Source organism: Triticum urartu, unplaced genomic scaffold, assembly GCF_003073215.2.
Source record: "Triticum urartu cultivar G1812 unplaced genomic scaffold, Tu2.1 TuUngrouped_contig_193, whole genome shotgun sequence".
NCBI classification, from domain to species: Eukaryota; Viridiplantae; Streptophyta; class Magnoliopsida; order Poales; family Poaceae; genus Triticum; species Triticum urartu.
The window spans coordinates 61233-86310 of record NW_024112394.1 but is presented as its reverse complement, the minus strand read 5'-3'; positions in this window follow the sequence as shown (position 1 = coordinate 86310).

Below are 25078 nucleotides of genomic sequence, written 5' to 3'. Positions count from 1 at the left end.
AAATTTCATAATCATAAAATGCGGCAATCGCTAACATGATTCGGACAGACTTAAGCATCGCTACGGGTGAGAAAGTCTCATCGTAGTCAACCCCTTGAACTTGTCGAAAACCTTTCGCGACAAGTCGAGCTTTGTAGACAGTAATATTACCATCAGCGTCAGTCTTCTTCTTGAAGATCCATTTATTCTCAATTGCTTGCCGATCATCGGGCAAGTCAACCAAAGTCCATACTTTGTTCTCATACATGGATCCCATCTCAGATTTCATGGCTTCAAGCCACTTTGCGGAATCTGGGCTCACCATCGCTTCTTCATAGTTCGTAGGTTCATCATGATCTAGTAGCATGACTTCCAGAACAGGATTACCGTACCACTCTGGTGCGGATCTTACTCTGGTTGATCTACGAGGTTCAGTAGTATCTTGATCTGAAGTTTCATGATCATTATCATTGGCTTCCTCACTAACTGGTGTAGGTGTCACTGAAACAGCTTTCTGTGATGAATTACTTTCCAGTAAGGGAGCAGGTACAGCTACCTCGTCAAGTTCTACTTTCCTCCCACTCACTTCTTTCGAGAGAAACTCCTTCTCTAGAAAGTTTCCGAATTTAGCAACAAAAGTCTTGCCTTCGGATCTGTGATAGAAGGTGTATCCAATAGTTTCCTTTGGATATCCTATGAAGACACATTTCTCCAATTTGGGTTCGAGCTTATCAGGTTGAAGTTTTTTTACATAAGCATCGCAGCCCCAAACTTTCAGAAACGACAACTTTGGTTTCTTGCCAAACCATAGTTCATAAGGCGTCGTCTCAACGGATTTTGATGGTGCCCTGTTTAACGTGAATGCGGCCGTCTCTAGAGCGTATCCCCAAAATGATAGCGGTAAATCAGTAAGAGACATCATAGATCGCACCATATCTAGTAAAGTACGATTACGACGTTCGGACACACCATTACGCTGTGGTGTTCCGGGTGGCGTGAGTTGCGAAACTATTCCACAGTTTTTCAAATGTACACCAAACTCGTAACTCAAATATTCTCCTCCACGATCAGATCGTAGAAACTTTATTTTCTTGTTACGATGATTTTCAACTTCACTCTGAAATTCTTTGAACTTTTCAAATGTTTCAGACTTATGTTTCATTAAGTAGATATATCCATATCTGCTTAAATCATCTGTGAAGGTGAGATATCCGCCACGAGCCTCAATATTCATCGGTCCACATACATCGGTATGTATGATTTCCAACAAATCTGTTGCTCTCTCCATAGTACCGGAGAACGGTGTTTTAGTCATCTTGCCCATGAGGCACGGTTCGCAAGTACCAAGTGATTCATAATCAAGTGGTTCCAAAAGTCCATCAGTATGGAGTTTCTTCATGCGCTTTACACCGATATGACCTAAACGACAGTGCCACAAATAAGTTGCACTTTCATTATCAACTCTGCATCTTTTGGCTTCAACATTATGAATATGTGTATTACTACTATCGAGATTCAATAAAAATAGACCACTCTTCAAGGGTGCATGACCATAAAAGATATTACTCATATAAATAGAACAACCATTATTCTCTGATTTAAATGAATAACCGTCTCGCATTAAACAAGATCCAGATATAATGTTCATGCTCAACGCTGGCACCAAATAACAATTATTTAGGTCTAATATTAATCCCGAAGGTAGATGTAGAGGTAGCGTGCTGACCGCGATCACATCGACTTTGGAACCGTTTCCCACGCGCATCGTCACCTCGTCCTTAGCCAATCTTCGCTTAATCCGTAGCCCCTGTTTCGAGTTGCAAATATTAGCAACAGAACCAGTATCAAATACCCAGGTGCTACTGCGAGCATTAGTAAGGTACACATCAATAACATGTATATCATATATACCTTTGTTCACCTTGCCATCCTTCTTATCCGCCAAATACTTTGGGCAGTTCCGCTTCCAGTGACCAGTCTGCTTGCAGTAGAAGCACTCAGTTTCAGGCTTAGGTCCAGACTTGGGTTTCTTCTCTTGAGCAGCAACTTGCTTGCCGTTCTTCTTGAAGTTCCCCTTCTTCTTCCCTTTGCCCTTTTTCTTGAAACTAGTGGTTTTGTTAACCATCAACACTTGATGCTCCTTTTTGATTTCTACCTCCGCAGCTTTCAGCATTGCGAAGAGCTCGGGAATAGTCTTGTTCATCCCTTGCATATTATAGTTCATCACGAAGCTCTTATAGCTCGGTGGCAGTGATTGGAGAATTCTGTCAATGACGCAATCATCCGGAAGATTAACTCCCAGTTGAATCAAGTGATTATTATACCCAGACATTTTGAGTATATGCTCACTGACAGAACTGTTCTCTTCCATCTTGCGGCTATAGAACTTATTGGAGACTTCATATTTCTCAATCCGGGCATTTGCTTGAAATATTAACTTCAACTCCTGGAACATCTCATATGCTCCATGACGTTCAAAACGTCGTTGAAGTCCCCATTCTAAGCCGTAAAGCATGGCACACTGAACTATCGAGTAGTCATCAGCTTTGCTCTGCCAGACGTTCATAACATCTGGTGTTGCTCCAGCAGCAGGCCTGGCACCCAGCGGTGCTTCCAGGACGTAATTCTTCTGTGCAGCAATGAGGATAATCCTCAAGTTACGGACCCAGTCCGTGTAATTGCTACCATCATCTTTCAACTTTGCTTTCTCAAGGAACGCTTTAAAATTCAACGGAACAACAGCACGAGCCATCTATCTACAATCAACATAAACAAGCAAGATACTATCAGGTACTAAGTTCATGATAAATTTAAGTTCAATTAATCATATTACTTAAGAACTCCCACTTAGATAGACATCCCTCTAATCCTCTAAGTGATCACGTGATCCAAATCAACTAAACCATGTCCGATCATCACGTGATATGGAGTAGTTTCATCGGTGAACATCATTATGCTGATCATATCTACTATATGATTCACGCTCGACCTTTCGGTCTCCGTGTTCCGAGGCCATATCTGTATATGCTTGGCTCGTCAAGTATAACCTGAGTATTCCGTGTGCGCAACTGTTTTGCACCCGTTGTATTTGAACGTAGAGCCTATCACACCCGATCATCACGTGGTGTCTCAGCACGAAGAACTTTCGCAACGGTGCATACTCAGGGAGAACACTTCTTGATAATTTAGTGAGAGATCATCTTATAATGCTACCGTCAATCAAAGCAAGATAAGATGCATAAAAAGATAAACATCACATGCAATCAATATAAGTGATATGATATGGCCATCATCATCTTGTGCTTGTGATCTCCATCTCCGAAGCACCGTCATGATCACCATCGTCACCGGCGCGACACCTTGATCTCCATCGTAGCATCGTTGTCGTCTCGCCAATCTTATGCTTCTACGACTATCACTACCGCTTAGTAATAAAGTAAAGCATTACATCGCGATTGCATTGCATACAATAAAGCGACAACCATATGGCTCCTGCCAGTTGCCGATAACTTGGTTACAAAACATGATCATCTCATACAATAAAATTCAGCATCATGCCTTGACCATATCACATCACAACATGCCCTGCAAAAACAAGTTAGACGTCCTCTACTTTGTTGTTGCAAGTTTTACATGGCTGCTACGGGCTTTAAGCAAGAACCAATCTCACCTACGCATCAAAACCACAACGATAGTTTGTCAAATAGACTCCGTTTTAACCTTCGCAAGGACCGGGCGTAGCCATACTTGGTTCAACTAAAGTTGGAGAGACAGTCGCCCGCAAGCCATCTCTGTGCAAAGCACGTCGAGGGAACCGGTCTCGCGTAAGCGTACGCGTAAGGTTGGTCCGGGTCGTCTCGTCCAACAATACCGCCGAACCAAAGTATGACATGCTGGTAGGCAGTATGACTTGTATCGTCCACAACTCACTTGTGTTCTACTCGTGCATATAACATCAACATAAATAACCTAGGCTCGGATGCCACTGTTGGGTTTCGTAGTAATTTCAAAAAAATTCTACGCACACGCAAGATCATGTGATGCATATCAACGAGGGGGAGACTGTTGTCTACGTACCCAACGCAGACCGACTGCAGAAGCGATGACACAACGTAGAGGAAGTAGTCGTACGTCTTCACGATCCAACCGATCAAGCACCGAAACTACGGCACCTCCGAGTTCGAGCACACGTTCAGCTCGATGACGATCCCCGGACTCCGATCCAGCAAAGTGTCGGGGAAGAGTTCCGTCAGCACGACGGCGTGGTGACGATCTTGATGTACTACAGCAGCAGGGCTTCGCCTAAACTCCGCTACAGTATTATCGAGGTATATGGTGGCAGGGGGCACCGCACACGGCTAAGGAATAGATCACGTGGATCAACTTGTGTGTTCTAGGGTGCCTCTACCTCAGTATATAAAGGAGCCAAAGGGGGGAGGGGGCGCCGGCCAGGGAGAGAGGCGCAGGAGGAGTCCTACTCCTTCCGGGAGTAGGACTCCCCCCCAATCCTATTCCAACTAGGATTCCCCAAGGGGGAAAGGGGAGAGAAGGGTGGCCGGCCACCTCTCCTAGTCCTAATAGGACTAGGGGAAGGGGGGAGGCGCGCAGCCCTTGTGGGCAGCCCTTTCACCTTTCCACTAAGGCCCATGAAGGCCCATATGGCTCCCGGGGGGTTCCGGTAACCTCCCGGTAACCCGGTAAAATCCGATTTCACCCGGAACACTTCCGATGTCAAACATAGGCTTCCAATATATCAATCTTTACGTCTGACCATTTCGAGACTCCTCATCATGTCCCCAATCACATCCGGGACTCCGAACACCTCGGTACATCAAAACTCATAAACTCATAATATAACTGTCATCGAACCTTAAGCGTGCGGACCCTACGGGTTCGAGAACAATGTAGACATGACCGAGACACGTCTCCTGGTCAATAACCAATAGCGGGACCTGGATGCCCATATTGGCTCCTACATATTCTACGAAGATCTTTATCGGTCAGACCGCATAACAACATACGTTGTTCCCTTTGTCATCGGTATGTTACTTGCCCGAGATTCGATCGTCGGTATCCAATACCTAGTTCAATCTCGTTACCGGCAAGTCTCTTTACTCGTTCTGTAATACATCATCTCGCAACTAACTCATTAGTTGCAATGCTTGCAAGGCTTATGTGATGTGTATTACCGAGAGGGCCCAGAGATACCTCTCCGACAATCGGAGTGACAAATCCTAATCTCGAAATACGCCAACCCAACATCTACCTTTGGAGACACCTGTAATGCTCCTTTATAATCACCCAGTTACGTTGTGACGTTTGGTAGCACCCAAAGTGTTCCTCCGGTAAACGGGAGTTGCATAATCTCATAGTCATAGGAACATGTATAAGTCATGAAGAAAGCAATAGCAACATACTAAACGATCGGGTGCTAAGCTAATGGAATGGGTCATGTCAATCAGATCATTCAACTAATGATGTGACCTCGTTAATCAAATAACAACTCATTGTTCATGGTTAGGAAACATAACCATCTTTGATTAACGAGCTAGTCAAGTAGAGGCATACTAGTGACACTTTGTTTGTCTATGTATTCACACATGTATTATGTTTCTGGTTAATACAATTCTAGCATGAATAATAAACATTTATCATGATTATAAGGAAATAAATAATAACTTTATTATTGCCTCTAGGGCATATTTCCTTCAGGAGGAGGGAGCGATGGCCTGGTATAGAGACTTGGTGGAGAATTGTCCCGAAGGTTCGAGGCACCATCTCACCCGGTCAAGGTCACTATCCACCACCGGTTCGTGAAGAGCAACGCAGTCCAGCAACGCACGCCAGGCGGCGGTTTCTGGTGGGCCAAAGGGCCTCCGAAAAGCAAGGCGCCCTAGGTCAATAAGGGCCCTCTCAACCGAGATCAGGGGTTCTACCGCGATGGAGAAGAGGCCGGGGAAGCGCGCGGCGAAGGGGGAATCTCCAGCCCATCTGTCAAACCAGAACAAAGTCGCCGATCCGGAGCCCACCGAGATGGATGTCCCGATGCGAAGGACCGGGAGCAGCTGGACGACCGACTGCCAGAACTGGGAGCCACCAGATCTCTGACAAAATGCGAGGGGTTGGCCTCACAGATATTTGTTCCGAATGATGTCAAGCCAGAGACCCCCCTAGCCCTGCGAGATCCGCCAGAGCCAACGGGAAAGGAGGGCGATATTCATGCGTGTGGAGCACATGATCCCGAGGCCTCCTTGATCCCTAGGCTTGCAGATGTCAGGCCAGCTCACCATGTGGTATTTCTGTTTATTATTATCGTCGGCCCAGTAGAAGCGGGACTGAATTTTGGCAATCTCATGGTGCAGGGTCTCGTGGAGGCTGTAGAAGCTCATGAGGAACAGGAGGAGGCTGGAGAGGGATGAGTTAATGAGAATGGTCCGAGCCGCCTTTGACAACCATCTACACTGCCAAGGTTCGATGCGCGTTTGGAGCTTGGTCACGGTCGGGCGCAGGTCCACGACGGTAAGCCGAGAGTCGCTAATGGGCGTTCCCAGGTAAGTTGTGGGAAAGGCGCCGAGGCGGCAGTTAAGCCGGTTGGCAATCACTAGTAGAAAAAGGGTCAAACGTGAAGCACAATAGTGCCGGTTTGAATTTCAGCCGGCACTAATGTGTACAATAGCACCGGTTCGTGGCGGCGATCAATAGCATCGGTTCGTGGCGAACCTTTAGTACCGGTTCATGCCACGAACCGGTACTAAAGAGGCTGTGTTAGCCTGCGGTCAGGCTATGGCCCCACAATCACCATTTAGTGCCGGTTCGTACCACGAACCGGTACTAATGAGGTTATGGCAAGCTGTTTTTAGTCCCACCTCGCTCCCCTAACAAGCCTTTTAGCACCTTAAATATGTTATTTCTCAAACTATCACAAGCACTTGGTCTTCATTAAACTCTATGTGTAGAATTTGTAGCCGCAATATGAGTCTTCATCGGTTTATAAATCGTTGATGACTCATATTGACAATTCAGATTGTACACACAAAGATCATTGATGATCAAAGTATTTTTTATGTTATAAGATCATATTGACAATTTAGATTGTAAAGAAATATAAGATCATGATGTAAATGCTCTTATATTTTTTACGTTCAGTATGCACCATTCAAAGCGACGCCATCAACTTTCAACCATTTCTGCCTTCATTTGATATTTTTCATGCATTCAATGATTTGTTTTGAGAACTAAATGACCTGGAAATTGAAAAGCACTACAAATGAACTTTGAAAAAGTTGAAACTTGGCATGGTATCATCATTTCACCCACATAGATTATTCAAAAAAGTAGAGAGGGTTACGGCAAAAACTAGATGCACTTCGTTTACAAACTGGACAATCTCTTTTGAAGTATTCAGGTTTCTGACGAAATTAAACTCATCTGTTACAAAGGCATTTCATTTTTTTAAACTTATTACAACTCCAGACTTTTTGTGCATTCAGTATGCACCATTCAAAGCGACCCCATCAACTTTCAACCATTTCTGCCTTCATTTGATATTTTTCATGCATTCAATGATTTGTTTTGAGAACTAAATGACCTGGAAATTGAAAAGCACTACAAATGAACTCTGAAAAAGTTGAAACTTGGCATGGTATCATCATTTCACCCACATAGATTGTTCAAAAAAGTAGAGAGGGTTACGGCAAAAACTGGATGCACTTCGTTTACAAACTGGACAATCTCTTTTGAAGTATTCAGGTTTCTGACGAAATTAAACTCATCTGTTACAAAGGCATTTCATTTTTTTAAACTTATTACAACTCCAGACTTTTTGTGCATTCAGTATGCACCATTCAAAGCGACACCATCAACTTTCAACCATTTCTGCCTTCATTTGATATTTTTCATGCATTTAATGATTTGTTTTGAGCTAAATGACACTAAATTTTGTGCAGGCAGCGCACCACCTTTAGTACCGGTTGGTGGCTCTAACCGGTACTAAAGGGTGACCAGTACTACAGTTTCTTAGTAAGCTGTTTTTTAGTCCCACCTCGCCAAGAGAGAGGGACTAGGAGCGGTTTATAAGCCCTGAGTGCAAAGACGATGAAGAAGAGGCTCAATGCTCACGTTGCTTAGCTTCAAGCCTTCAGGAATATGGTAGATTGCACGGAGCTACGCGCAGTGCAGTTTACACTATTCCGAAAGGCTTAATGCAAATTAACGAGCATTGCACCTCTTTTTTATTTTTAATAACTTATTACAACTCCGGACTTCTTCTGTTATGGAAAAAAACTAATTGCACGTCGGCATTTCTTTTTTTAAAACTTTGGTTATAACTCCAGACTTTGACCATCAAGTTTTGCAGAAAAGAAAAAATAGCAGAAAAGAAAAAAATAGCAGAAAAGAAAAAATAGTAGAAAAGAAAAAAAATATAGCTGAAAAGAAAAAAACTATATAAAAAAACTACTCAGAAATAAATAGAAGAAAATAAATATAGCAGAAAAGAAAAAAATACTCCGAAATAAATAGAAGAAAAAATAAAGCAGAAAAGAAAAAAAATTATATTTGCTATTTTTCAATCGTTCACAAAATGACCGTGAAATTGAAAATCACTACAAAATGAACTCTGAAAATATTGAATTTTGGCAAACTAGATGAATAAAACTACTCACAAATAAATAGAAGAAAATAAATATAACAGAAAAGAAAAAACTATACAAAAAAATACGCAGAAATAAACAGAAGAAAATAAAGCAGAAAAGAAAAAAACTATAAAAAAAATTGGGGCGCTGCCCTGTGGGCCTGCTAGGCCACGGGCGTGCAATTACAGGCCTGAAAGGCCCAGCAGACTCACAGGGCAGCGCGCAGAATTTAGGCCCACAAGCCTGCTTGCTATATAGAGGAGTTCAACAAGGTAGCCGCGGCTGGGTTTATAAACCAGTGCGGCTGCCCTTCGCCCGGTGAGGTGGGACTAAACTTTGGGGTGGCAGCGCGAGGCCTTTAGTACCGGTTGGTGGCTCCAACCGGTACTAAAGACCACCCTTTAGTACCGGTTGGAGCCACCAACCGGTACTAAAGGCCTGCTCTTCCCGCCTCTTGGCCTGGCCAAAGTTCGCCTTTAGTACCGGTTGATGGCTTCAACCGGTACTAAAAGCACTGAAGGCCAAGGCAGTATCTGAGTCCGAAGATGAAGACTCTGGTAGCAGCCTTGGTGATCCTGAAGAACTGAGCCATGATCTGGCTCTGCTCGTGAAGAAGTTCCAAAAGTTCTCAAGACGTGGTCGCCTTGGAAGATCCTCAAGGAGCAATGATTCCTCATCCCGTGCGCCGCTCGAACCCGTCCTCGCCGCCCGTCGCCCGTCGTCGCTGTCCCCGCCGCCGCCCGTCGTCGTCGCCGTCTCACGTCGCCGCCGCCGCGCACCGCCGTCCGTCGTCGTCCCGCCGCGGTCCCATACGTCTCTCACTCTCGCGTATACCCGCCGCGCCGCCGTCCGTCGTCGTCGCACACCCGGCCGGTACTCCGGCGCCCCCGCCCGTACGTACGCCGTCGCCCCCGCCCCGTACGCCGGCGCCCCCGCTCGTACGTACGGGGCCGCGGCGTACGGGGCCGCGCGCACAGATACACATATACACACACATATATACGTACACTACACACATACACACACACATACACACACACACACATTTTTTTACTTATTTTTTGTTTTTTAGAAAAGTTAATTAGATGATCGAATGTTAGATTAATGTCGAATGTTAGATGATTAGCTAGATAGAAATTTGTCGAACTAGAGATTTTTGAACTAGTTGAATAATTAATATAACTAGTTTATTTTTAGTAAGAAAATTATCGAACTAGTTTATTTAGGTATATGAGATTTGAACTAGTTCAATAATTAATATAACTAGTTTATTTTTAGTAAGAAAATTATCGAACTAGTTTATTTAGGTATATGAGATTTGAACTAGTTCAATAATTAATATAACTAGTTTATTTAGGTATATGAGATTTGAACTAGTTCAATAATTAATATAACTAGTTTATTTTTAGTAAGAAAATTTAGGTATCTGAGATTTGATGATCTAATTAAAATATTATTTGTTAATGAGTTTTTCTGTTTATTTAATTTTTTATATATTTTGAGTTTATATAAATGTTAGATTAATGTCAAATGTTAGATGAATTAGATAGAAAAGTTAAATATATAGTAATGTTAATTGTTAGAGATGAATATAGTTAGATATATTAATGTCAAATGTTAGATGAATATATATTTGGCTAGATATTAATTAATGTTAGATAGTAATAGGTGTTTAATGTTTCACCTATATGAACATAGGAAATGTCATTTGACGACGAAAAAGATTTCATTATGTGCGAACACTGTGAAGACCAGCGCGCCTGTGCGACAGAAATTTTCTTGTTGATGGTAGGCGCTTCAGCATCAAGCTGGATGAGACATTCGAAGTTAATACAGTAAGTCACTTTGTCAATTATTATTTGAATGCAAAACTTATGCTTCATTTGCTTCAACTTATAATTTTAAATTTTCACTATTCTACTAGGGCATCCCCTGCCATGCAAGAATTTTTGTCTTGGATAAGATAGGTTTTAGTGCTATAGATGATATGGAGGTAAAGAGAGTTTACTTGAAGACGGAGCATGGGTATACTTTTAACGTCAAATTATATAATGGAGACACATACACCCATTTTGAATGCAAAACTTGGCAAGCACTATGCAAGGCTTATGCATTTGAGCCTGATATGGTTATCACCTTTGATATTTGTTCGGAAGATGATATTGAAGGTAATATAGACATATGGGTCGATGTGCAAACGCCTCCAGTTCTACCATTATGTGAGTTTTTCTCAACCATGCATGCATGCATATTTTTATGTCTTTGATACAGTTTATTCAAAAATAGTTGACAACTAATTTGTATTTTCAGCTTATTACCGAAAAAGGCTTTCGCCCCGCTCTATATATAGAGCACCAACCACACAGTACAGCCATCACCACAACAAAGAAGGAAAAGAAGAGAAAACAAAATCGACAGGATACAAACACTACGGAACAACAAGCGACAGCCTCCAATCATGCCATCGACGCAACCGCGACAAGGGAGCAATTCGCCACCGGAGGGAGGCCACGCTCCATCAACTCCCAAGGGCCAACCCTGTTGTCCTACCTTCCGCCGCTGCCTCCGAAGAGGGCACCCCTGCCCTCTCGTCCTGGATCGAAGGACGCCGACCCGTCAGGAGGCAGAACAGCTCACCCCTGAGCACGGATGGACTGGCCAACATGTTGCCGGGGAGAGGACGAGCCCTGGCCACCTCACCTCTCACAGGAACCCATACATCACGCACGTCACCGGCCAAGACCAAGAAGCCCATCGCCATTGCCGAGCAGGGACACGACAGAAACAAGCAAACCACCACCGCGCCGATCCCCTGACCATCCTGGACTCCCAAGGCAGCGTCTTCAAGAAGAAAATGACGCCGATGCGCCGTCGCCACCCAATCAAGAGATTTTAGGCTTTCGCCCGGGACCATGGGATGGAGGCGAGGAGAGGGTCTCGATGTCGCCCACCAGAGGGAGAACGGCGCCGCGAGCGTCGCGAACATCGTGACCGGCACCGCCGGTCAAGGGTTTCCCCCGACCCAGAGCTCGCAACGCCATTGCTCCGCCAACCAGCTGAGCAGGACATCCGGAGGAAGCCCGCAGACCGGCCAGCAGAGGAGGAAAGCGTGGTGAAGCCGCCAACTTCAGATCGAATCCAAGCCCGCCGCCGACTCGCCGCCCAGCACGGCCAAGACGACGCACCGAGTGCCGGCGCCAAACCCCGTCGAGAAGGGGAAGACGCCCTCTCCAGCAGTGGCCGCCGCCACCCGCAACGCCCGCAGCCCCCAGGGGGCCAGATCGGCCGCGCCAGACCAAACCCCCGCCGCTGCCGCCGCGGGGCCGCACCGCTGCCTCCCAGCACCAAAGCTACCAGATCCGCACGTCTCCGCCGCCGGAGGCCCCGCTGGACCCAGATCCCCCACGAGCGGCGGCCCGCGCCGCCGAGATCCCGACCAGGAGAGGAAGGAGAGAGCCCCGCCGCACGGGCTTCGCTCGGCGGACGCCCTCCGAGAGCGGCGAGGAGGAGGAGTGAGCGAGGGCGGAGCCTTGCGCCGGCGACGGAGGGGAATCTCCCGTAATGCGCTCGCGGGGCGCATCGCGGGAGCGGGGGGACTTAAGGTTGGAAGCAGAGGAGGAGGAACTTAAGGTTGGCGATATCCGACTCCGAGCCTTTGACCATGATAATGGTGTCGTCGGCATACTGGAGGAGGGAGATCCCGGAGCCGCCAGCCAAGTGGGGAGTGATTCCCTGAATGTGGCCAGCAGCCTTAGCCTTATCTAGAATGGTGGCAAGCGCGTCCACCACCATATTGAACAAGAAGGGGGAGAAGGGATCACCTTGCCTTACCCCACAAGAGGTGGGGAAGTAAGGCCCGATCTCCCCATTGATGTTCACGGCAGTGCGACCGCAAGAGACCATCTGCATTACCCTGGAAATCCATCGGTCGTCGAAGCCCTTACGGAGCAATACTTCCCGAAGGAAGGGCCAACTGACCGTGTCGTAGGCCTTATGGAAACCAATCTTCAAGAAGACCGCCTTAAGGTGTTTAGCGCGCACCTCATGGAGGTCTTCGTGAAGGACTAGCACCCCATCCAGAATGTATCGCCCTTGAATGAAGGCAGACTGGTTGGGTGGGTAATCTGGTCAGCGAGGAGGGTCACCCTATTGGCGTACCCTTTAGCCAGAATCTGAAAAATCACGTTGATGACCGTGATTGGACGAAACTGACGGATGTCCGAGGCTCCCGGGACCTTTGGGATGAGCGAGATGATCCCATAGTTGAGGCGCCCGAGGTCGATAGACCCAACATAGAACTCTTCAAAGATGGCCATGATCTCCGGTTTGATCACATTCCAGAAAGACTGGAAGAATTTCACCGGTAGGCCATCCGGACCCGGGGCCGAGGTAGGGTTCATGCCGCGGATGGCATCCCAAACCTCATCCTCGGAGAAGGGGGCCGTAAGGGCCGCGTTCTCCTCAGCGGAGACAAGCTGGCGGCCGGACCAGCAGTCGAGGGCCAAAGATAAGCCTCCCCGAGGGGAGGCAGAGAAAAGGGTCCTATAGAATCCATCGACATGAGCCCTGATGTCTCGGGGGGACTGAAGCAGAGACTCCCCATCCCAAAGAAGGGGAATGGTATTGCGTCTACGCCGACCATTCACAATGGCCTGGAAGTAGGCCGTCTTCGCGTCACCTTTTAGGACCCATTTCTGGGAGCCGCGCAGGCGCCAGTAGGCCTCCTCGTCGGTGTAAATGACAGCGAGCTGGTCCTCCAAATCGTACCTAGAGAGACAATCCTCAGGCGAGAGGCCAACCACATCAGCGCGCAGGTCGAGGGCCTGGATGGCGGACAGCAGGGTCTTCTTGCGCTCGCACAGGTCACGTCCCAAGTTGGCACCCCAACCCTTCATAAATTGTCGGCCCCGCTTGGCACAGAATTGCCAGGAATCAATGGCCGAGGGGGGACGAGGGTGAGGGTGATCGCGGGCCTCAACCCACCGAGCATGAACCGCCTCCACGAAGCCGGTCTGGGACAGCCAGAAAGTCTCAAACCAGAATCGTGGGGGTATCGGGGGGGCGCTCGTCGGCAGAGGAAAGAAGAAGGGGGACGTGGTCGGAGCCAATCCTAGTGATAGCACGGAGGGAGGCGAGGGAGCAGCGGAGGTCCCATTCCGGGGAAACTAGGACCCGGTCCAGAACGGACTGGGTCGGCGAGGCTTGGCGGTTGGTCCAGGTAAACCTGGCACCAACCCTATCTAATTCGCGGAGACCAAGGTCGGCAATCCAGTCATTAAACATTTGCATGCATGCAAAGTTGACATGCGAGTTGCTCTTGTCCTCCGCGAATCTGAGGAGGTTAAAGTAGCCCCCGACCACCACCGGAAGAGAGGCGGCCAAAACCTTCCGGTGGAGCTCCTCGAGGAAGGAGGCAGACCTACTATAGGCCGTAGACGAGAATAACCTCCCACTTGAAGTTGAGGGCCCGTTCGAAGAGTTCCATACTCACAAAGAACTGGTCCCGGTCCATGCCTCCAACCTCGAAGGTGGCATCCTTTACGCCTAATAGGATGCCACCGGAATGGCCAGTGCTCCCACTAGAAGGGAGCCAATGCCACGCAAAGAGGTGGGAGCTTAGCTGCTCGAGCTCAGAAAGGGAGAATTCCGTGTGCATAGTTTCCTGGATGGCGACAATGTCAATGTGCTCCTCTCTCATGTACTCAATGAGTTGGCGGTGGTGGCCATCATGGCCGAAGCCGCGGATGTTCCAGAAGAGAGCGCGCATCAGGCGTCCATCGGGGGGCTGCTTGACCCCAAGACACGTGATGCGCTTTGAGCGCGAAGGGCTGCGGTCCGGGAGCGAGTGCGTCCACGGAGGTCAGCCTCAGCCAACGGTAGCAGGCCGCCCGGCCGCCGGGGGGGCGCCGGAGTGGACTCCACCATCGCTGAAGATGAACCGGAGGAGGAGGAGAGATTTGCACGAGCTTCCGCAAGTCTACCATCAAGGATCTCACGGGCCCTAATGGCCTCAATCTGCACTAAGGGGGGAGCCACCTCCCCCCTGAAGATGATCGCAGAATCCGACGCAACCTTAGCTAGTTGGCCAAGCAGGATCGACTCAAGAGCAGAGAATGAGCAGGAAGAAACAGACGGGGGAACCGATGGTGTACCTGGCTCCAGGTTCCGGGCCGCAGCCCGAAGCTCTGCTCGCTCGTGGATGAGCAGTGCCGGGGCGCCCGTGGGGTGGGCCGTGTCTAGCCGAGCACTCCGTCGGGAGGCGGTCACCGGGGAGGAGGCGGGCCGACCACGTCGAGAGGAGGGGGTGGAACCCCTCCTGGAGTAGGCCGCGGTCCGGGCGGAGGTGGAGGGGCGGCCGCCGGGGTGGTCACCACGGCCGACGCTCCACCAAGGGCGATGCAGCAGGAGCTCGAAAGCGGAGATGTTGGAGACACGGGCCTGGTGATGAGCGCGTACGGGGATCCAGCGGCCCCAGGAGGGGGGACAGCCACCACGGGGTGAGTCGGGGCCGGAGGGACGGGAGGAGGAGTGAGGGTGGAGTCTCGAGGGCACCCATCCTCCTCGTCGCGAGCAGGAGCCGACGGCGAGCGCGGAACTGGATGCGGGGTGTCGGACGATCCAGGAGGGGGATCAGAGCCCTCCCGGTCCGACAGGTCCGGAGCGGCGCGAGGGGACGAGGGAGGAGGGTCAAGGCCGGACCCCTCCCCCTCGAGGGGAGCCAGCCCCGCACGGGAAGGCGGGCCGGTCGCAGGGCGGAGAAGCGGGGAAACAGGAGCATCCGGGAGCGTGAAGACGAGGCGGGGAAGACCTGGAGGCTGACATCCGACACGTCGCTGTCGTCAGGGATGCGGGGGCGGCCGATGTGGTTTGGTGGCTCAGGCGAGATGCGGAGGTCAAAGCCCTGGTCGTTGAAGAACACACGGATCGTGGCACGAAGCTTGGACGAGTCAAGGGATTTGACCTTGACCCGCACCTCCTCCTCCTTGCGGAGAGAGACCTCATCCACCATGACCACCTTGCCGAGGATGCGGGACATGTTCCGAATGACCCTCTCGGAGCGCGCAATGTCGGGGAGGCCGCCGATGAGGATCCAAGCCGTGTCCAAGACCGCCACAGCGAGAGGGTCCCGGACCGGCACTGAGATGTCCACCACGAGCGAGTTGAGAGCGAGGGTGATGTCACCACTCGGGGTGTTGTAGCCGTGACTGACCGCATCGGGGAACACCACAGAGAACTGGTTCCCCGACAGCAAGGTGACCTGCCAGTCCCAAGAGCAGAGGTATAGATGGTTGAGTTCCGCCTCGATCATCTCCGGGGAAGCCACACCATCCTTCACAGACACAATCGCCAGGAGCGATGGGGTGGGCGGCGGGAGATCCGGGACCTCGATGTGGAAGTAGCCGAGGCCCTCGATCCCGTGCCCATACATCATCAACTCCTCCGAGACCGGGCGATCGGGGCAAAGGGCGGCGGGGTGGTCCGGGTTCGAACACATGAAGCAGCACTGGGGGTGAGGGCAGGCCATCTGGGAATGGCCCTTACGGCCACAATTCAAGCACTTGACAAGGTCGGCCGCGGGATCACCGGAGCGGAGGGTGGTCGGGGCGGGCGCGGCCGGTGGGTGAGCGGGGGAAGAGGCCATAGCCTGGCCATTGCCACGGCCGAGGCCCCACTTCTTCTTGCGCTTCGGACCGGCCTTGCCTCGGCCGGCCCCGGCGGCGCCCGGAGGGAAGCTTGGAGCGGAGCGCGGGGGCTGGTACCGGCGGGTCTCGGAGGAAGCCGCTGGGGGACGGTCGAAGACCGGGGAGCGGGAGCGACCGCTGCGGGCGGGTGAGCGGCCACCTGTTGGGAAACGTAGCATAAATTCAAAATTTTCCTACGTGTCACCAAGATCTATCTATGGAGTCATCTAGCAACGAGGGAGGAGTGGATCTACATACCCTTGTAGATCGCGCGCGGAAGCGTTCAAGAGAACGGGGTTGATGGAGTCGTACTCGTCGTGATCCAAATCACCGATGATCCTAGCGCCGAACGGACGGCACCTCCGCATTCAACACACGTACGGAGCAGCGACGTCTCCTCCTTCTTGATCCAGCAAGGGGGAAGGAGAGGTTGATGGAGATCCAGCAGCACGACGGCGTGGTGGTGGAAGTAGCGGGATTCCAACAGGGCTTCGCCAAGCGCTGCGGGAGGAGGGAGATGTGTCATGGGAGGGAGAGGGAGGCGCCAGGGCTTAGGTGTGGCTGCCCTCCCTTCCCCCCACTATATATAGGGCCAAGGGAGAGGGGGGGCGCAGCCTTGGCCCTTCCTCCAAGGAAGGGTGCGGCCAGGGAGGAGTCCATCCTCCCCAAGGCACCTAGGAGGTGCCTTCCCCCTTTAGGACTCTTTCTTTCCTTATCTCTTGGCGCATGGGCCTCTTGGGGCTGGTGACCTTGGCCCATATAGGCCAAGGCGCACACCCCTACAGCCCATGTGGCCCCCCGGGGCAGGTGGACCCTCTTGGTGGACCCCCGGACCCCTTTCGGCACTCCCGGTACAATATCGATAATGCGCGAAACTTTTCCGGCGATCAAAACAAGACTTCCCATATATAAATCTTTACCTCCGGACCATTCTGGAACTCCTCGTGATGTCGGGGATCTCATCCGGGACTCCGAACAACTTTCGGGTTACCGCATACTAATATCTCTATAACCCTAGCGTCACCGAACCTTAAGTGTGTAGACCCTACGGGTTTGGGAGACATGCAGACATGACCGAGATGACTCTCCGGTCAATAACCAACAGCGGGATCTGGATACCCATGTTGGCTCCCACATGTTCCACGATGATCTCATCGGATGAACCACGATGTCAAGGACTTAATCAATCCCGTATACAATTCCCTTTGTCCAGCGGTACGATACTTGCCTGAGATTCGATCGTCGGTATCCTGATACCTTGTTCAATCTCGTTACCGGCAAGTCTCTTTACTCGTTTCGTAACACATCATCCCGTGATCAACTCCTTGATCACATTGTGCACATTATGATGATGTCCTACCGAGTGGACCCAGAGATACCTCTCCGTTTACACGGAGTGACAAATCCCAGTCTCGATTCGTGCCAACCCAACAGACACTTTCGGAGATACCTGTAGTGTACCTTTATAGCCACCCAGTTACGTTGTGACGTTTGGCACACCCAAAGCACTCCTACGGTATCCGGGAGTTGCACAATCTCATGGTCTAAGGAAATGATACTTGACATTAGAAAAGCTTTAGCATACGAACTACATGATCTTGTGCTAGGCTTAGGATTGGGTCTTTGTCCATCACATCATTCTTCTAATGATGTGATCCCGTTATCAATGACATCCAATGTCCATGGTCAGGAAACCGTAACCATCTATTGATCAACGAGCTAGTCAACTAGAGGCTTACTAGGGACATGGTGTTGTCTATGTATCCACACATGTATCTGAGTTTCCTATCAATACAATTCTAGCATGGATAATAAACGATTATCATGAACAAGGAAATATAATAATAACTTATTTATTATTGCCTCTAGGGCATATTTCCAACAGTCTCCCATTTGCACTAGAGTCAATAATCCAGTTCACATCGATATATGATTAACACTCAAGGTCACATCCCCATGTGGCTAACACCCAAAGAGTTTACTAGAGTCAATAATCTAGTTCACATTACCATGTGATTAACACTCGATGAGTTCTGGGTTTGAACATGTTTATGCTTGTGAGAGATGTTATAGTTAACGGGTCTGAATCTTTCAGATCCGTATGTACTTCGCAAATCTCTATGTCATCTTGTAGATGCAGCTACTACGCTATATTTGGCGCCATTTCAAATAACTGTTCTACTTGGAGCTATTATAATTGTTGCTCCATTATACGTATCCGGTATCTCTACTCAGAGCTATCCTGATAGGTGTTAAGCTTGCACCGATGTAACTCTTTACGTCAAACTCTTTATCACCTCCATAACCGAGAAACATATCCTTATTCCTCTAAGGATAATTTAGACCGCTATCTGGTGATCTACTCCTAGATTACCTGTGTACCTTCTTGCCAGATATGTGGCAAGGCACACATCAGGTGCGGTACTCAGCATGGCATACCGTATAGAGCCTATGAAAAAGCATAGGGGACGACCTTCGTCCTTCCTCTTTCTTCTGCCGTGGTCGAGCTTTAAGTCTTAACTTCATACCTTACAACTCAGGCAAGAACTCCTTCTTTGACTGGTCCATCTTGAACACCTTCAAGATCATGTCAAGGTATGTGCTCATTTGAAAGTACCATTAAGAATTTTGATCTATCCTTATAGATCTTGATGCTCAATGTTCAAGTAGCTTTATCCAGGCTTTCCATTGAAAAATACTTTCCAAATAACCCTATATGCTTTCCAGAAATTCTACGTCATTTCTGATCAACAATATGTCAACATATATTTATCAGAAATTCTATAGTGCTCCCACTCACTTCTTTGGAAATACAAGTTTCTCATAAACTTTGTATACACCCAAAACTTTGATCATCTTATCAAAGCATACATTCCAACTCCGAGATGCTTACTCCAGTCCTTAGAAGGATTGCTGGAGCATCTTTCAGGATTAACAAAACCTTCTGGTTGTATCACATACAACCTTTCCTCAAAAATCGTCGAGGAAACAATGGTTTTTGGCATCCTATCTGCAAGATTTCACAAATAATGCAGTAATTGCTAATATAATTCCAATAGACTCTTAGCATCGCTACGAGTGAGAAAGTCTCATCGCAGTCAACTCCTTGAACTTGTCGGAAAACATCTTAACGACAAGTCGAGCTTTCTTAATTGTGATACCTACCATCATTGTCCGTCTTCCTTTTAAAATCCATATGTACCTAACAGCCTTACGACCATCAAGTAGTTCTCCCAAAGTCTACACTTTGTTTTCATATATGGATCCTCTCTCGGATTATATGGCCTCGAGCCATTTTGGAATCCAGGCCCACCATCGCTTCTCCATAGCTCGTAGGTTCATTGTTGTCTAGCAACATGACTTCCAAGACAGGATTACGTACCACTCTAAAGTAGTACGCATCCTTGTCATCCCACGAGGTTTGGTAGTGACTTGATCTGCTGTTTCATGATCACTATCATAAGCTTCCACTTCAATTGGTGTAGGTGCCACAGGAACAACTCCTGTGCCCTGCCACACACTAGTTGAAGAGACGGTTCAATAACCTCATCATGTCTCCACCATCCTCCCACTCAATTCTTTCGAGAGAAACTTTTCCTCGAGAAAGGACCCGATTCTAGAAACAATCCCTTATTGCTTTCGGATCTGAGACAGGAGGTATACCCAACTGTTTTGGGTGTCCTATGAAGATGCATTTATCCGCTTTGGGTTCGAGCTTATCATCCTGAAACTTTTTCACATAAGCGTCGCAGCCCCAAACTTCTAAGAAATGACAGCTTAGGTTTCTCTAAACCATAGTTCATATGGTGTCATCTTATCGGAATTACGTGGTGCCCTATTTAAAGTGAATGTGGTTGTCTTTAATGCCTAACCCATAAACTATCGTGGTAATTCAATAAGAGACATCATGGTATGCATCATATCCAATAGGGTGCAGTTATGATGTTCGGACACACCATCACACTATGGTGTTCCAGGCTGTATTAGTTGTGAAACAATTTCCACAATGTCTTAATTCTGTGCCAAACTCGTAATTCAGATATTCATCTCTATGATCATATCATAGATATTTTATCCTCTTGTCACGACGATCTTTCAACTTCACCCAGAAATTACTTGAACCTTTCAATAATTCAGACTCGTGATTCATCAAGTAAATATACTCAACATCTACTCAAATCATCTGTGAAGTAAGAACATAACGATATCCACTACATGCCTCAGCACTCATTGGATTGCACACATCAAAATGTATTACTTCCAACAAGTTGCTTTCTAGTTCCATTTTACTGAAAACGAGGCTTTCAGTCATCTTGCCCATGTGGTATGATTTGCATGTCTCAAGTGATTCAAAATCAAGTGAGTCCAAACGGTCCATTTGCATGGAGTTTCTTCATGCATATACACCAATGGACATGGTTCGCATGTCTCAAACCTTTCAAAACAAGTGAGCCCAAAGATCCATCAACATGGAGCTTCTTCATACGTTTTATACCGATATGACTTACGTGGCAGTGCCACAAGTAGGTGGTACTATCATTACTATCTTTTGGCATGAACATGTGTATCACTATGATCGAGATTCAATAAACCATTCATTTCAGGTGTAAGACCATTGAAGGTATTATTCAAATAAACAGAGTAACCATTATTCTCTTTAAATGAATAACCGTATTGCGATAGACATAATCCAATCATGTCTATGCTCAACGCAAACACCAATCTCGATGGTAGAGGGAGCGTACGATATTTGATCAACCTTGGAAATACTTCCAACACATATCGTCATCTCACCTTTAGCTAGTCTCCGTTTATTCCGTAGCTTTTATTTCGAGTTACTAACACTTAGCAACCGAACCGGTATCTAATACCCTGGTGCTACTAGGAGTACTAGTAAAGTACACATTAACATAATACATCCAATATACTTCTATCGACCTTGCCAGCCTTCTTATCTACCAAGTATCTAGGGTAATTCTGCTTCAGTGGCTGTTCCCTTTATTACAGAAGCACTTAGTCTCGGGTTTGGGTTCAACCTTGGGTTTCTTCACTAGAGCAGCAGCTGATTTGCCGTTTCATGAAGCATCCCTTTTTGCCCTTGCCCTTCTTGAAACTAGTGGTTTCACCAACCATCAACAATTGATGCTCCTTCTTGATCTCTACTTTTGTGGTGTCAAACATCGCGAATATCTCAAGGATCATCATATATGTCCCTGATATATTATAGTTCATCACGAAGCTCAAGCAGCTTGGTGGTAATGACTTCAGAGAGCCATCACTATTTCATCTGGAAGATCAACTCCCACTCGATTCAAGCGATTGTTGTACTCAGACAATCTGAGCACAAGTTCAACAATTGAGCTTTTCTCCCTTAGTTTGCAGGCTAAGAAAATCGTCGGAGGTCTTATACCTCTTGACGTGGGCACGAGCCTGAAATCCCAATTTCAGCCCTCGAAACATCTCATATGTTTCGCGACGTTTCAAAACGTCTTCGGTGCCTCAACTCTAAGCCGTTTAACTGAACTATCACGTAGTTATCAAAATGTGTATGTCAGATGTTCGCAACATCCATAGACAACGTTCGAGGTTCAGCACACTGAGCGGTGCATTAAGGACATAAGCCTTCTATGAAGCAATGAGGACAAACCTCAGTTTACGGACCTAGTCCGCATAATTACTACTATCAACTTTCAACTAAATTTTCTCTAGGAACATATCTAAACAGTAGAACTGAAGCGCGAGCTACGACATAATTTGCGAAGACCTTTTGACTATGTTCAGGATAATTAAGTTCATCTTGTGAACTCCCACTCAGATAGACATCCCTCTAGTCATCTAAGTGATTACATGATCCGAGTCAACTAGGCCGTGTCTGATCATCACGTGAGACGGACTAGTCATCATCGGTGAACATCTTCATGTTGATCGTATCTACCATACGACTCATGCTCGACCTTTCGGTCTCTTGTGTTCCGAGGCCATGTCTGTACATGCTAGGCTCGTCAAGTCAACCTAAGTGTTTCGCGTGTGTAAATCTGTCTTACACCCGTTGTATGTGAACGTTAGAATCTAACACCCGATCATCACGTGGTGCTTCGAAACAACGAACTGTCGCAACGGTGCACAGTTAGGGGGAACACTTTCTTGAAATTATTATCAGGGATCATCTTATTTACTACCGTCGTTCTAAGTAAACAAGATGCATAAACATGATAAACATCACATGCAATCAAATAGTGACATGATATGGCCATCATCACTTTGCTCCTCTTGATCTCCATCTTCGGGGCTCCATGATCATCATCGTCACCGGCATGACACCATGATCTCCATCATCATGATCTCTATCATCGTGTCTTCATGAAGTTGTCTCGTCAACTATTACTTCTACTACTACAGCTAACGATTAGCAATAAAGTAAAGTAATTACATGACGTTTATGTTGACACGCAGGTCATAAATAAATTAAGACAACTCCTATGGCTCCTGTCGGTTGTCATACTCATCGACATGCAAGTCGTGATTCCTATTACAAGAACATGATGAATCTCATACATCACATATATCATTCATCATATCCTTTTGGCCATATCACATCACATAGCATACCCTCAAAAACAAGTTAGACGTCCTCTAATTGTTGTTTGCATGTTTTACGTGGCTGCTATGGGTTTCTAGCAAGAACGTTTCTTACCTACGCAAAAACCACAACGTGATATGCCAATTGCTATTTACCCTTCATAAGGACCCTTTTCATCGAATCCGATCCGACTAAAGTGGGAGAGACAGACACCCGCTAGCCACCTTATGCAACTAGTGCATGTCAGTCGGTGGAACCAGTCTCACCTAAGAGTACGTGTAAGGTCGGTCCGGGCCGCTTCATCCCACAATGCCACCGAATCAAGATTGGACTAGTAACGGTAAGCATATTGAACAAAATCAACGCCCACAACTACTTTGTGTTCTACTCGTGCATAGAAACTACGCATAGACCTAGCTCATGATGCCACTGTTGGGGAACGTAGCATAAATTCAAAATTTTCCTACGTGTCACCAAGATCTATCTATGGAGTCATCTAGCAACGAGGGAGGAGTGGATCTACATACCCTTGTAGATCGCGCGGGGAAGCGTTCAAGAGAACGGGGTTGATGGAGTCGTACTCGTCGTGATCCAAATCACCGATGATCCTAGCGCCGAACGGACGACACCTCCGCGTTCAACACACGTACGGAGCAGCGACGTCTCCTCCTTCTTAATCCAGCAAGGGGGAAGGAGAGGTTGATGGAGATCCAGCAGCACGACGGCGTGGTGGTGGAAGTAGCGGGATTCCAACAGGGCTTCGCCAAGCGCTGCGGGAGGAGGGAGATGTGTCATGGGAGGGAGAGGGAGGCGCCAGGGCTTAGGTGTGGCTGCCCTCCCTTCCCCCCACTATATATAGGGCCAAGGGAGAGGGGGGGCGCAGCCTTGGCCCTTCCTCCAAGGAAGGGTGCGGCCAGGGAGGAGTCCATCCTCCCCAAGGCACCTAGGAGGTGCCTTCCCCTTTAGGACTCTTTCTTTCCCTTATCTCTTGGCGCATGGGCCTCTTGGGGCTGGTGCCCTTGGCCCATATAGGCCAAGGCGCACACCCCTACAGCCCATGTGGCCCCCCGGGGCAGGTGGACCCTCTTGGTGGACCCCCGGACCCCTTTCGGCACTCCCGGTACAATATCGATAATGCGCGAAACTTTTCCGGCGATCAAAACAAGACTTCCCATATATAAATCTTTACCTCCGGACCATTCTGGAACTCCTCGTGATGTCGGGGATCTCATCCGGGACTCCGAACAACTTTCGGGTTACCGCATACTAATATCTCTATAACCCTAGCGTCACCGAACCTTAAGTGTGTAGACCCTACGGGTTTGGGAGACATGCAGACATGACCGAGATGACTCTCCGGTCAATAACCAACAGCGGGATCTGGATACCCATGTTGGCTCCCACATGTTCCACGATGATCTCATCGGATGAACCACGATGTCAAGGACTTAATCAATCCCGTATACAATTCCCTTTGTCCAGCGGTACGATACTTGCCTGAGATTCGATCGTCGGTATCCTGATACCTTGTTCAATCTCGTTACCGGCAAGTCTCTTTACTCGTTTCGTAACACATCATCCCGTGATCAACTCCTTGATCACATTGTGCACATTATGATGATGTCCTACCGAGTGGACCCAGAGATACCTCTCCGTTTACACGGAGTGACAAATCCCAGTCTCGATTCGTGCCAACCCAACAGACACTTTCGGAGATACCTGTAGTGTACCTTTATAGCCACCCAGTTACGTTGTGACGTTTGGCACACCCAAAGCACTCCTACGGTATCCGGGAGTTGCACAATCTCATGGTCTAAGGAAATGATACTTGACATTAGAAAAGCTTTAGCATACGAACTACATGATCTTGTGCTAGGCTTAGGATTGGGTCTTTGTCCATCACATCATTCTTCTAATGATGTGATCCCGTTATCAATGACATCCAATGTCCATGGTCAGGAAACCGTAACCATCTATTGATCAACGAGCTAGTCAACTAGAGGCTTACTAGGGACATGGTGTTGTCTATGTATCCACACATGTATCTGAGTTTCCTATCAATACAATTCTAGCATGGATAATAAACGATTATCATGAACAAGGAAATATAATAATAACTTATTTATTATTGCCTCTAGGGCATATTTCCAACACCACCGTCATGGCGTGGAGGAGGAGACGGGGAGCGGCGGTGCTGCGACCTC